Source organism: Heterodontus francisci, chromosome 30, assembly GCF_036365525.1.
Source record: "Heterodontus francisci isolate sHetFra1 chromosome 30, sHetFra1.hap1, whole genome shotgun sequence".
In the NCBI taxonomy this organism is placed as follows: Eukaryota; Metazoa; Chordata; class Chondrichthyes; order Heterodontiformes; family Heterodontidae; genus Heterodontus; species Heterodontus francisci.
Genome location: NC_090400.1, coordinates 57539253 through 57552312, shown reverse-complemented (window position 1 = coordinate 57552312; position 13060 = coordinate 57539253). Strand labels below are relative to the sequence as shown.

The 13060-nt window shown below is 44.7% G+C and overlaps 1 protein-coding gene across 10 annotated transcripts in view; it reads left to right on the top strand.

Moving 5' to 3' along the window:
- The window catches only part of bcas3 (BCAS3 microtubule associated cell migration factor), a 999028-nt gene that overhangs the window by 529648 nt on the left and 456320 nt on the right, over positions 1-13060 (top strand). The gene's annotated exons all lie outside the window — the stretch shown is intronic.

The window sequence follows — 13060 nt, the reverse complement described above, 5'->3', positions numbered from 1 at the left end:
CCAGTCCCCATCCACCACCACCCTCCTCCGCCTGGCTGAACTTGTTCTCACATTGAACAATTTCTGCTTCAACTCCACACACTTCCTTCAAGTAAAAGGTGTCGCTATGAGTACCTGCATGGGTCCTAGTTATGCCTGTCGTTTTGTGGGATATGTCGAGCATTCTTTGTTCCAGTCCTACTCAGGCCCCCTCCCCCAACACTTTTTCCGGTACATTGATGACTGTATCGGTGCCGTTTCCTGCTCCCGCCCCGAACTGGAAACTTTTATCAACTTTGCTTCCAATTTCCACCCTTCTCTCACCTTTACATGGTCCATCTCTGATACTTCCCTTCCCTTCCTCGACTTCTCTGTCTCCATCTCTGGGGATAGGTTGTCTACTAATATCCATTATAAGCCCACTGACTCCCACAGCTATCTCGACTACACTTCTTCACACCCTACCTCCTGTAAGGACTCCATTCCATTCTCCCAGTTTCTCCGTCTCCGACGCATCTGCTCTGATGATGCTACCTTCCATGACGGTGCTTCTGGTATGACCTCCTTTTTCCTCAACCGAGGATTTCCCCCCACTGTGGTTGACAGGGCCCTCAACCGTGTGCAACCCATTCCCCGCACCTCTACCCTCACCCCTTCCCCTCCCTCCCAGAACCGTGACAGGGTTCCCCTTGTCCTCACTTTTCACCCCACCAGCCTCCATATCTAAAGGATCATCCTCCGCCATTTCCTCCACCTCCAGCGTGATGCCACTACCAGTCGCATCTTCCCCTCCCTTCCCCTGTCAGCATTCCAAAGGGATCGTTCCCTCCGCGACACCCTGGTCCACTCCTCCATTACCCCCACCACCTCGTCCCCGTCCCAGGGCACCTTCCCCTGCAATCGCAGGAGGTGTAATACCTGCCCATTTACCTCCTCTCTCCTCACTATCCCAGGCCCCAAACACTCCTTTCAGGTGAAGCAGCGATTTACTTGTACTTCTTTCAATGTAGTATACTGTATTCGCTGCTCACAGTGTGGTCTCCTCTACATTGGGGAGACTAATCGCAGACTGGGTGACCGCTTTGCGGAACATCTCCGCTCAGTCCGCAAGCAGGACCCTGAGCTTCCGGTTGCTTGCCATTTCAACACTCCCCCCTGCTCTCATGCTCACATCTCTGTCCTGGGATTGCTGCAGTGTTCCAGTGAACATCAACGCAAGCTCGAGGAACAGCATCTCATTTACCGATTAGGCACACTACAGCCTGCCGGACTGAACATTGAGTTCAATAATTTCAGAGCATGACAGCCCCCCATTTTACTTTCATTTTTAGTTATTTTTTCTTCCTTTTTTTAACATTCTTTTTTACATTTTTTACAATTTTTTTTTGCATTTATTTCATTTCATCTTTGTTTGTTCAGTTTGCTTACCCACTGTTTTTTTCAGGTTTGCACTTGCTGCTGTTCAATATTCAGTGTATTCACACCTAATCTGTACTAATGCTTTGTCTTTCAACACACCATTAACATATTGTTTGCCTTTGCTCCGTGACCTTTTGGTCAGCTATGTGGCCTGGTCCAATCTGCACCTTCTCCTTTGTTATCTCTTGCCCCACCCCCACCTCACCTACTTATAACCTGTGACTTTTCTAATATTTGTCAGTTCCGATGAAGGATCACTGACCCGAAACGTTAACTCTGCTTCTCTTTCCACAGATGCTGCCGGACCTGCTGAGTGATTCCAGCATTTCTTGTTTTTATTTCAGATTTCCAGCATCCGCAGTATTTTGCTTTTACCTCAACATAGAGGCTGTCTCAGAGAAGTAAGCATAAAATTAAAAATCAGAGGGGCCAAGTAGTCAGGCCCCTCCGAATAGCCAATTGGGGCCTTCCCTGCCCATGACCCCCTCTTTGGGGTAAGGAGCCTCCAGCTCCAATGTCCCACTGGACGACCACAGGGAAGCCACCTTCATGAAGCTGACGGCCTCCCCAAGCACTGGGGGTCGCTCTGCTGCTGGCAAAATGCTGCCAGGTTGGCAGCAGCTGTGGAGAGAGAAGCAAAGTTAATGTTTCAGATCAGTAGCCCTTCATCAGAACTGAGAGATTGCTTCCCCTGGCTGGGGAATCTAGAACAAGGGGGACAGCCGATGCACATCTGGTCCCATCACTGGGAAAATTCCTTCGCAGCAGGAATGTGTCAGGGAGCTGACACAGCTCTCCGCTATTTACTAGGTCCCCCCCCCATCTCCTAGACCACCATGCAGGGGGTGGGAAAGTCCTGCCCAAAGAGTCTGTTTGACTTCCATTTAGCCATGGGAAGGCAGTGTGCCCAGAGGATAGACCAAAGGCAGGAGTGTGAAATGGAGTGGTTCGAGGCAGGAGGTCAAAGGGTGGTAACGTAGTGTTACGACCAGGCGAGAAAGGGGTCTCAGGCTCGCCTTTCGCCCCTTCTCTGGTTTGACCACAACAGGGTTTATTCTTTTAACACAGTGATTTAGCTTACCACCTCAGTGAGCACTTGCTCACTGTTACTCGAACATAATCACAAATGAACCAATCAGACAGGTTTTCTTGAGTTTAAACAAGATGTAAATCTATCAACCTTATCACTCTAAACCAGTTAAAATGACTAAAATACGTGACACATCCACACTCACATTCATACGAGAGGTGCACATGCACACCAGTAGATACAGAGGGGAAAAAAATAGAGTTGGGAGATTTGAGTAGAGTCCTTAATAAAAATGGAATTTAATACGGAAGTGTAGTCCCAGTGTCCTTAGTTGAAATTGAAGTCTTGAATTCCGCACTGGGCCATGTGCACAATTCGGGCTTGCTTCTCTGGTTCCAGAAGGCTGAAGAGAGGCTTTATCTGTCCTCTTTTGCCGACTGTGAGAATCTGTAGATTTGAGGTTTAGCTGCAGCCGAGGCTGCCCTGGGACTTTGCTGGCGAGGGGGAGAGAGAGAGAGGTGCTTTCTTCCTTGGAGTTCAGTTACTGTCTACTTTCAGAGACACAATTCACAGACTCAGAGTTACAAAGGCAGGCATGTCATGTGACCACCTCTTTGTTTGAAACAGAAGTTTCCGGAAGGTTTTTTCGAAATTCAAAGTTCTCCTATCAAGCTGTGGAAACATACTTGGTGGGGGTGGGGTTTGGGTCTTTCAAAGTCAATGGGTGTCGATGGCTTTTGACGATCAACATTGACAAAACCATTCCAAGTAATTTAATCAGGGTGCACCCCCATTATTCTGGCTAGACTGGGCAATCACCTTTGTCTCCAGTCGGTCTTTGGCTTTTCATGCGTAAATTCACGCATGGCCATCTTTGCTGCTCTGTTCTTTTTTTAAGGTTACTTGGAACAATTTCAGTAAAAGTCTCAGGCAAAGTTCCATACAATTAAATTAATATTTTCCATTTGGCTTGTGGGATTTCCGTCACAATATGAAACATACAAGATTCTGAAGGGGCTTGATACTGAGAGAAATAAAAACAAGAAATGCTGGAAATACTCAGCAGGTCTGACAGCACCTGTGGAGAGAGAAGCAAAGTTAACGTTTCAGGTCAGTGACCCTTCATCAGTACTGAGAGATTGCTTCTCCTGGCTGGGGTATCTAGAACATGGGGGACAGCCTTAGGATGAGGGGTTAATCATTTAGGCCTCTGTTGAGGAGACATTTCTTCACTGAGAGGTTTGTGAGCCTTTGGAATTGTCTACCCCAGAGAGTCGTGTATGCTTCATTGTTGTATATATTCAAGACAGAGATTTATAGATTTTTGATCTCTCAAGGGATATGGGGAGTGGACAGGAAAGTGGAGTTGAGGTAGAAAATCAGCCATGATCATACTGATTGGTGGAACAGGATTGAGGGGCTGAATGGTCTACTGCTGCTCCTATTTCTTATGTTCTCAGAAGTGTGGAGCTCTCTCCAACAAAAAGCTGTAGGTGCTAGCTGAATTAATAATTTTAAATCTGAGATTGATAGAGTTTTGCTAGCCAAGGATATTAAGAGAGTTGAAGCCAAGGCAGATAGATGGAGATAGGATACAGATCAACCATGATCTGAATAATGGAACAGGCTCGTGGGGCTGAATGGCTTACTCCTGTTCCTATGTTCCTATGTCAGGAATAAACCCAACCAGAGTTGGAAAACCTACTTCCATGTGAAGCATGGCAGACAGAGAGTTACCACATGTCAGCAACATGTTGGAAGCCTGACATGTTTCACCACAATCTGGTGTGCTTCCACTTCTTTCTTCTTCTTATCAGTTTAACGCTCATTATGGTGAGGAATGCTATCACTGGGGAATGGAACATTTTCCATCTCGTTCCCCCAGTACAGCATCGAGCACTCCAGGTCAGATTCAGCATGGTTAGATGCAGATTAAAATTCTAGCCACCCTGGTACAACAACATTCCCCAGCCACTGAGCAACACTCACTATTGTGTCAATATAGCATTTTTCCATTTAGCACTCCCTTGGCCTCCTTTGTCAGTTTTAGTGTTCATTCGCACTAAATTAAGGACAATTTTGTACTGAGAGCCAATGCCCACCGGGAACTGGATTGCAACTCCCCAAACTCATGGTTTTTAAAACCAGCAGGCAGAGGAGCTTTCATCTCATTAGTCAGGGCTGGATTTGAACCCAGGACCCAAAGATGAAAGGCCGGTATTGCAACACCCAATCATCTTCTTCTGCTGTTTCCTGCTTGGAAAAGGATGCTTTTTAATGTATTTATGGACAATAGGAAAGCATCAATTCAATGTGAACAGAGTGTGCAATGGCTCTGTTGAAAACTCCCAGAATACATTTGGGAACTCCAATAAATTACACTCACAAATTCCTGATGCTGAGCCTGGATTACAGCTCGAAGGTTTTAGTGGCAGTTTAATGGTGTCTGAAGTCGCCACACACAACTATCTCTCGCCTGCAGTTCATTTTTCTTCTTTATAGGCTGCTGCACCCTACAACCTTTCTCCAGCAGGAACAAACAGGATGATCTAGCTACCTGACATTTACACAGAGGCTACAGTGCCATCCGTTTGAGGCTTTTTTCTCCATCCTCTGAGGGAGAGTACTTAATTATTGTGGAACATAAGAACATAGTGTTACGACCAGGTGAGAAAGAGGTTTAGGGTTCCCTTTCAGCCTTCACCTGGTCTTACTGTAACAGGGTTTTATTTTTAAACACGTGTTTTTAGCTCCCCCTTGGTGAATCCTTGTTCACCGCTTTCCAATTATAAGGCAAAGAAAACAGAACACACACACAGATTTTCTTAGGTTTAAAGAAGAAAGATTGAAATTTATTAAAACTTATTAACTTAAACTCTAATTCGGTTGATGCCTGCGGATACACGATGTGCCCACGCTAGCATGCATAAGCGATACACACATGCAAATAGAGACAGAAAAGAACAGAAGAAGTAAAGTGGAAATGTTTAAGGCAATATCTGAAGAGTTTTTTGTTACGGGTCTTCGAGCTCACTGTATAGTCCTTGATTGTAGGTAGTTCTTGCTTTTCATTGGGGCCCAGTATTCCTCTTAAACCTTGTTCACTGTAGGAGACTTTTCTCTCTTGGGGTTCATGTGCCTTCAGTCAATTTTTGGAGTTCTGTGAGAAAGAGATGGGAGAAGCCAGGAGAGGAGGTCTGCTTCAGTCCAGCAGCAAAGAGCTTTCTGCCAATTCAAACACTGTCTCTCCAATTTAAAACTCTCAGTTCAAACTCTGCCACAGCCAGTTAGCTACGTGACTAACTGGTCTGACCACGTCTGTTTGTGGATTGAATTGGAGCAGGGAGTGGCTCCTTTGTCTACAAGCCTGTCTGTTAATATGCAAAAATGTCTTTCCAGCCAGGGGCCTGGCAACCCCTTATAACAGGCCTTCTCTTCTTCCCAGCAACCATTTGAAATTTAATGTCCATGTGGTGAAATTAATATGCCTCATTCTTGGCAGGTGGGGGCCTGCATGACATTAGGAACAGGAGTAGGCTATTCAGCCCATCGAGCCTGCTCTGCCATTCAACACGATCAAGGCTGATCATCTACCTCAATGCCTTTTTCTCACACAATCCCCATATCTCTTTATGTCATTGGTATATAGAAATCTGCCAATCTCTGCTTTAAACATACTCAATGACTGAGCTTCCACAGCCCTCTGGGTTAGAGAATTTCCAAAGATTCACAACCCTCTGAGTAAAGAAATTTCTCCTCATCTCGGTCCTAAGTGGCTTCCCCCTTATTTTGAAATTGTATGCCCTGGTTCTAGACTCCCCAACCAGGGGAAACATCTTACCTGCATCTACCCTGTCTATCCCTTTAAATATTTTGTAGGTTTCAATGAGATCATCTCTCATTCTTCGAAACTCTAGAGAATGCAGGCCTAGTTTCCCCAATCCCTCTTCATAGGACAGTCCCACCATCCCGGGAACAAGTCTGGTGAATCTTCGTTGCATTCCCTCTATGGTAATAATATCCTTCCTAAGGTAAGGGGACTAAAACTGCATACAGTACTCCACGTGCAGTCTAACCAAGGTTCTGTACAATTGAAGCAAGACTTCGCCACTCCTGTACTCAAATCCTCATGCGATAAAGGCTAACATACCATTAGCCTTCCTGATTGCTTGCTGCACCTGCATGTTAACTTTCAGTGACTTATTGATAAGGACACCCAAGTCCCTTTGTACATTTACATTTCCTAATCTCTTACCATTTAAGAAATACTCTGCACATCTATTCCTCCTACCAAAGTGGATAACTTCACATTTGTCCACATTATATTCCATCTGCCATGTTCTTGCCCACTCACTAAGTCTGTCTAAATCCCCATGAAGTTGCATGCATCTTCTTCACAACACACATTCCCAATTAATTTTGTGTCGTCGCGAGCTTGGAAATACTACATTTGATCCAAATCATTGATATATATTGTGAACAGCTGGGGCCCAAGTACTGATCCTTGCGGTACTCCACTAGTCACAGCCTGCCAATGTGTGAATGACCCATTTATTCCTACTCTCTGTTTTCTGCCTGTTAACCAATCCTTAATCCATTCCAGTATATTACCTCCTATCCCATGTGCTTTAATTTTGCTAACCAACCTCCTGTGGGAGACTTAATCAAAAGCCTTCTGAAAATCCAAATATACTACAATTACAATTACAATTCTGTTAGTGACATCCTCAAAAAACTCCCAACTGGTTCGTCAAACATGATTTCCCATTCATAAATCCATGTTGACTATGCCCAATGAGATTATTATTCTCCAAGTGTCCATTTATCACATCCTTTAGAATAGATTGTAGTATTTTTCCTACTACTGATGTAAGGCTAACAGGTCTGTAGTTCCCTGTTTTCTCTCTCCCTCCCTTCTTAAATAGTGGGGTGATATTTGCAAACTTCCAATCTGCAGGAACCGTTACAAAAACTATAGAATTTTGGAAGATGATCATCAACACATCCACTATCTCCATAGCTACCTCTTCCAACATTCAGGGTTGTAGAATATCAGGTCCCAGGGACTTATCAACCTTCAGCCCCATTAATTTCTCCAATACAACCTTCTTACTAATACTACTTTACTTCAATTCCTCATTCTCCCTCATCCCTTGGATCTCTAATTCTGGGAGATTTCTTGTATCTTCCTCAGTGAAGACAGACACAAAGTAATCATTTAGCTTCTCTGCCATTTCTCTATTTCCCATTATAACTTCCCCTGACTCTGCCTGTATTGGGCCCACATTTGTCTTAGCCAAACATTTCCTTTTTACGTACCTATAGAAGCTTTTACAGTCCGTTGTTATGTTTTTTGCTAGTTTACATTCATATCCTGTTCTCCCTTTATCAGTTTCTTGGACCTCCTTTGCTGTATTCTAAAATCCTCCCAGTCCTCAGGTTTACTACTATTTCTGGAAACTTTATAGGCCTTTTAATCTTATACAATCGTTAACTTCCTTTGTTAGCCATGGTTGACTGACTTTTCTTTTTGGGTTTTTGTGCCTTGAAGGAATGTATAGTTGCTGTAAACTATATAATAATTCTTTAAAGACTATCCATTGCCTATGTGCAGTCATACCTTTTAATGTATTTTCCCAATCCACCTCAGCCAATTTGCCCCTCATACCTTCATAGTTTCCTTTGTTCAAATTTAACACCCTGGCTTCAGATTGAACAACCTCACTTTCAAACATCATGTAAAATTCTATCATATTATGGTCACTCATCCCTAAAGGTTCTTTTACAAAAAGATTATTAATTATCCCTTTCTCCCTTTCTACCTTTCTACCTAATGACCTAACTGAGAGGTGGCTGAAGTACTAACTGAGTGGGTCTGAACAACAGGCAAACCTGGGACTTGAGCTCATAAAATGTGGTTGTGACTTGTGTGTTTAATTACTTGAACTCTTCGAGCAGAACAAATTTTAAGTACAGAACCAACTTGGTTAGAAATTGGACATCTGTACAAAGAACAGTACAGCACAGGAACAGGCCATTCGGCCCTCCAAGCCTGCGCCGATCTTGATGCCTGCCTAAACTAAAACTTTCTGCACTTCCGGGGACCGTATCCCTCTATTCACATCCTATTCATGTATTTGTCAAGATGCCTCTTAAACGTCACTATCGTATCTGCTTCCACCACCTCCCCTGGCAGCAAGTTCCAGGCACTCACCACCCTCTGTGTAAAAAACTTGCCTCGCACATCCCCTCTAAACTTTGCCCCTCGCACCTTAAACCTATGTCCCTTAGTAACTGACACTTCCACCCTGGGAAAAAGCTTCTGACTATCCACTCTGTCCATGCCGCTCATAACTTTGTAAACCCCTATCATGTCGCCCCTCCACCTCCGTTGTTCCAGTGAAAGCAATCCGAGTTTATCCAACCTCTCCTCATAGCTAATGCCCTCCAGACCAGGCAACATCCTGGTAAACCTCTCTGTACCCTCTCCAAAGCCTCCACGTCCTTCTGGTAGTGTGGTGACCAGAATTGTATGCAATATTCTAAGTGTGGCCTAACTAAAGTTCTGTACAGCTGCAGCATGACTTGCCAATTTTTATACTCTATGCCCCGACCGATGAAGGCAAGCATGCCGTCTGCCTTCTTGACTACCTTATCCACCTGCATTGCCACTTTCAGTGACCTGTGGACCTGTACGCCCAGATCTCTCTGCCTGTCAATACTCCTAAGGGTTCTGCCATTTACTGTATACTTCCCACCTGTAATAGATCTTCCAAAATGCATTACCTCACATTTGTCCGGATTAAACTCCATCTGCCATTTCTCCGCCCAAGTCTCCAACCGATCTATATCCTGCTGTATCCTCTGACAATCCTCATCACTATCCGCAACTCCACCGACCTTTGTGTCGTCCGCAAACTTACTAATCAGACCAGCTACATTTTCCTCCAAATCGTTTATATATACTACTTAGAGCAAAGGTCCCAGCACTGATCCCTGCGGAACACCACTAGTCACATTCCTCCATTCAGAAAAGCACCCTTCCACTGATACCGTCTGTCTTCTATGACTGAGCCAGTTCTGTATCCATCTTGCCAGCTCACCTCTGATCCAGTGTGACTTCACCTTTTGTACCAGTCTGCCATGAGGGACCTTGTCAAAGGCTTTACTGAAGTCCATATAGATAACATCCACTGCCCTTCCTTCATCAATCATCTTTGTCACTTCCTCAAAAAACTCAATCAAGTCAGTGAGACATGACCTCCCCTTCACAAAACCATGCTGCCTCTCGCTAATAAGTTTGTTTGTTTCCAAATGGGAGTAAATCCTGTCCCGAAGAATCCTCTGCAATAATTTCCCTACCACTGACATAAGGTTCACCGGCCTATAATTTCCTGGATTATCCTTGCTATCCTTCTTAAACAAAGGAACAACATTGGCTATTTTCCAGTCCTCTGGGACCTCACCTGCAGCCAATGAGGATGCAAAGATTTCTGACAAGGCCCCAGCAATTTCTTCCCTTGCCTCCCTCAGTATTCTGGGGTAGATCCCATCAGGCCCTGGGGACTTATCTCCCTTAATGCTTTGCCCAACACCTCCTCCTTTTTCTGATCTCCATCAGATCACCTCTCAGTCATCTCTTTTCTATAGGAAATAGTCTCAGCCTATCAGTCTTTCCTGATACTGATAACCTCTTTCTTCTGGTATCATTCTTGTAAATCTTTTTTGCATCTTCTACATACAGTGCCTCTACATTCCTTTTGTAATATGGAGACCAGAACTGTGCATTTATACCAAAGTCAGTGAACAACCTTCCAAAGCATGTGTTCTGTTTGTAGACTTATCTACCTTTCATCACAAAGATCGATGGTCCCGTGTAGTTGAAATGTAATCATTGTCAATTTCCCCCCCTCAATACATAAACTATTATTTGTTTTTTTTAAAGGAACCCAAGCGTCTGTCAGTAGTTTCTGTGTTAAACTTGCACACTTGCATCCACTAACAGATCTCCACACCTCATAAATCACAGCATATTCACAATGACCTGCACATGGCAGGTTTAACCAGTGACAATAAAAACACTCATTTTGAGCGAAAAGGGCTTTCAGTGGACTGATTCCAACTCCAAAGTAGATTGTAGAGTGTTCATTTTAAACTGCAGTAATAAATAAGACTGACTGTACCAACAAAAACAAGCAAAACTCTTGAATGAAATGTGAACAAAGTTGTGGGTTTATTGCTGGGTCATCTGGTATAAGGCTAATAACATTTCTGTTAAGGAAAGTACTATCCCTGATCTTCATTCCAGGTTGTTTAATACAATGAACACAAGCAAAAGCAAGGCTTGCACTTTTCAGAGCTGAATATAGTTCTGATTTAAGCTAGGGTTGTAATCTCAGGATTACACCCTGTGCCACGTGCCAGTGAGGCTAGAAATAGGAAGATAGTGCAGCTAAACACGTGGCTGAATAGCTGGTGCAGAAGGGAGGGTTTCAGATATCTGGACCTTTGGGATCTCTTCAGGGACAGATGGGACCTGTACAAGAAGGACGGGTTGCATCTAAACTGGAGGGGCACAAATATCCTGGCTGCGAGGTTTGCTAGCGTCACTCGGGAGGGTTTAAACTAGTGTGGCAGGGGGGGTGGGAACCAGAGCAGTAGGACAGCAGGTGAAATAAATATGGGGGAACTAGTAAATAAGGCCAGTAAGACTAAGAGGAAGAGCAGGCAGGGAGATGTTGCGGAGCACAGCGGGACTGGTGGTCTGAAGTGCATTTGTTTCAATGCGAGAAGTATAACAGGTAAGGCAGATGAACTTAGAGCTTGGATTAGTACTTGGAACTATGATGTTGTTGCTATTACAGAGACTTGGTTGAGGGAAGGACAAGATTGGCGGCTAAATGTTCCAGGATTTAGAAGCTTCAGGCAGGATAGAGGGGGATGTAAAAGGGGTGGGGGAGTTGCATTACTGGTTAAGGAGAATATCACAGCTGTACCGCGGGAGGACACCTCGAAGGGGTCATGCAGCGAGGCAATATGGGTGAAGCTCAGGAATAGGAAGGGTGCAGTCACGATGTTGGGGCTTTACTACAGGCCTCCCAACAGCCAGCGGGAGGTAGAGGAGCAGATATATAGACAGATTTTGGAAAGATGTAAAGGTAACAGGGTTGTAGTGGTGGGTGATTTTAACTTCCCCTATATTGGCTGGGAGCACTTAGTGCTAGGGGCTTGGATGGGGCAGAATTTGTAAGGAGCATCCTGGAGGGCTTCTTGAAACAATATGTGGATAGTCCAACTAGGGATGGGGCCGTACTGGACCTGGTTGATGTGAATAGAATTGATGCATTTAAAGGAAAGCTAGATAAACAAGTGAAGGAGAAAGAAATAGAACAATATACTGATAGGGTTTCATGAAGCAAGATGGGAGGAAGCTGGTGTGGAGTATAAAGATCGACATGGACCCCTTAGGCCGAATGACCTGTTTCTGTGATCTAAATATTAGTTAAATTTGGCTATAAGTGTAGACTTTGAAGAGGCTGTTGAAGGTGGGGAGGGAAGTAGCAAGACAGACAGGATTAGGAAGAGAATTCCATTGTGTAATGACTGAAGGCTCTAATATCAGTATTGGAGAGGGGGAACTGACGTGCACCAGAGTTGAAGGAATGGAGGAAAGCACACAGGCCTGGAGAAAATTGCTTTGCTATCTATTGTTGATGTGAGTGTAGGTCCCATGGAGACAGAGCTTGTCAATCTGATCATAGTGCAGTACCAGAAGCTTAGATCTGTCACTGGTCCAAGACCAGCTAGATAGCTCACTTTTTAAGTAAGCAGAAAATGTCTTTAAATTGAAGGAAGGGGTCGTCGACAGTGCTATGAAGCGGCACTGGCTCAGCAATAATCTGCTCACTATCGCTCAGTTTGGGTTCCGCCAGGGCCACTCAGCTCCTGACCTCATTACAGCCTTTGTCCAAACATGGACAGAAGAGCTGAATGCCAGAGGTGAGGTGAGAGTGACTGCCCTTGACATCAAGGCAGAAGTTGACCGAGTATGGCATCGAGCCCTAGCAAAACTAGAGTCAATGGGAATCAGGAGGAAAACTCTCCGCTGTTTGGAGTCATATGTAGCACAATGGAAGATGGTTGTAGTTGTTGCATCTCAGTCCCAGGACATCACTGCAGGAGTTCCTCAGGAAGTGTCCTAGGCCCAACCATCTTCAACTGCTTCATCAATGACCTTCCCTCCATCATAAGGTCGGAAGTGGGGATGTTCGCTGATGATTGCACAAAGTTCAGCACCATTCCGAACTGCTCAGATACTAAAGCAGCCCTGCAACAAGACCTGGACAACATCCAGGCTTGGGTTGATAATTGGCAAGAAACATTCGCGCCACACAAGTGCCAGGCAATGAACATCACAAACAAGAGAGAATCTAACCATCTCCAATTGATGTTCAATGGCATTACCATCACTGAATCCCCCACTATCAACATCCTGGGGGGTTACCATTGACCATAAACTGAACTGGACCAGCCACATAAATACTGTGGCTACAAGAGCAGATCAGAGGCTGGGAATTCTGCGGCGACTAACTCACCTCCTGTCTCCCCAATGCCTGCCCACCATCTGCAAGG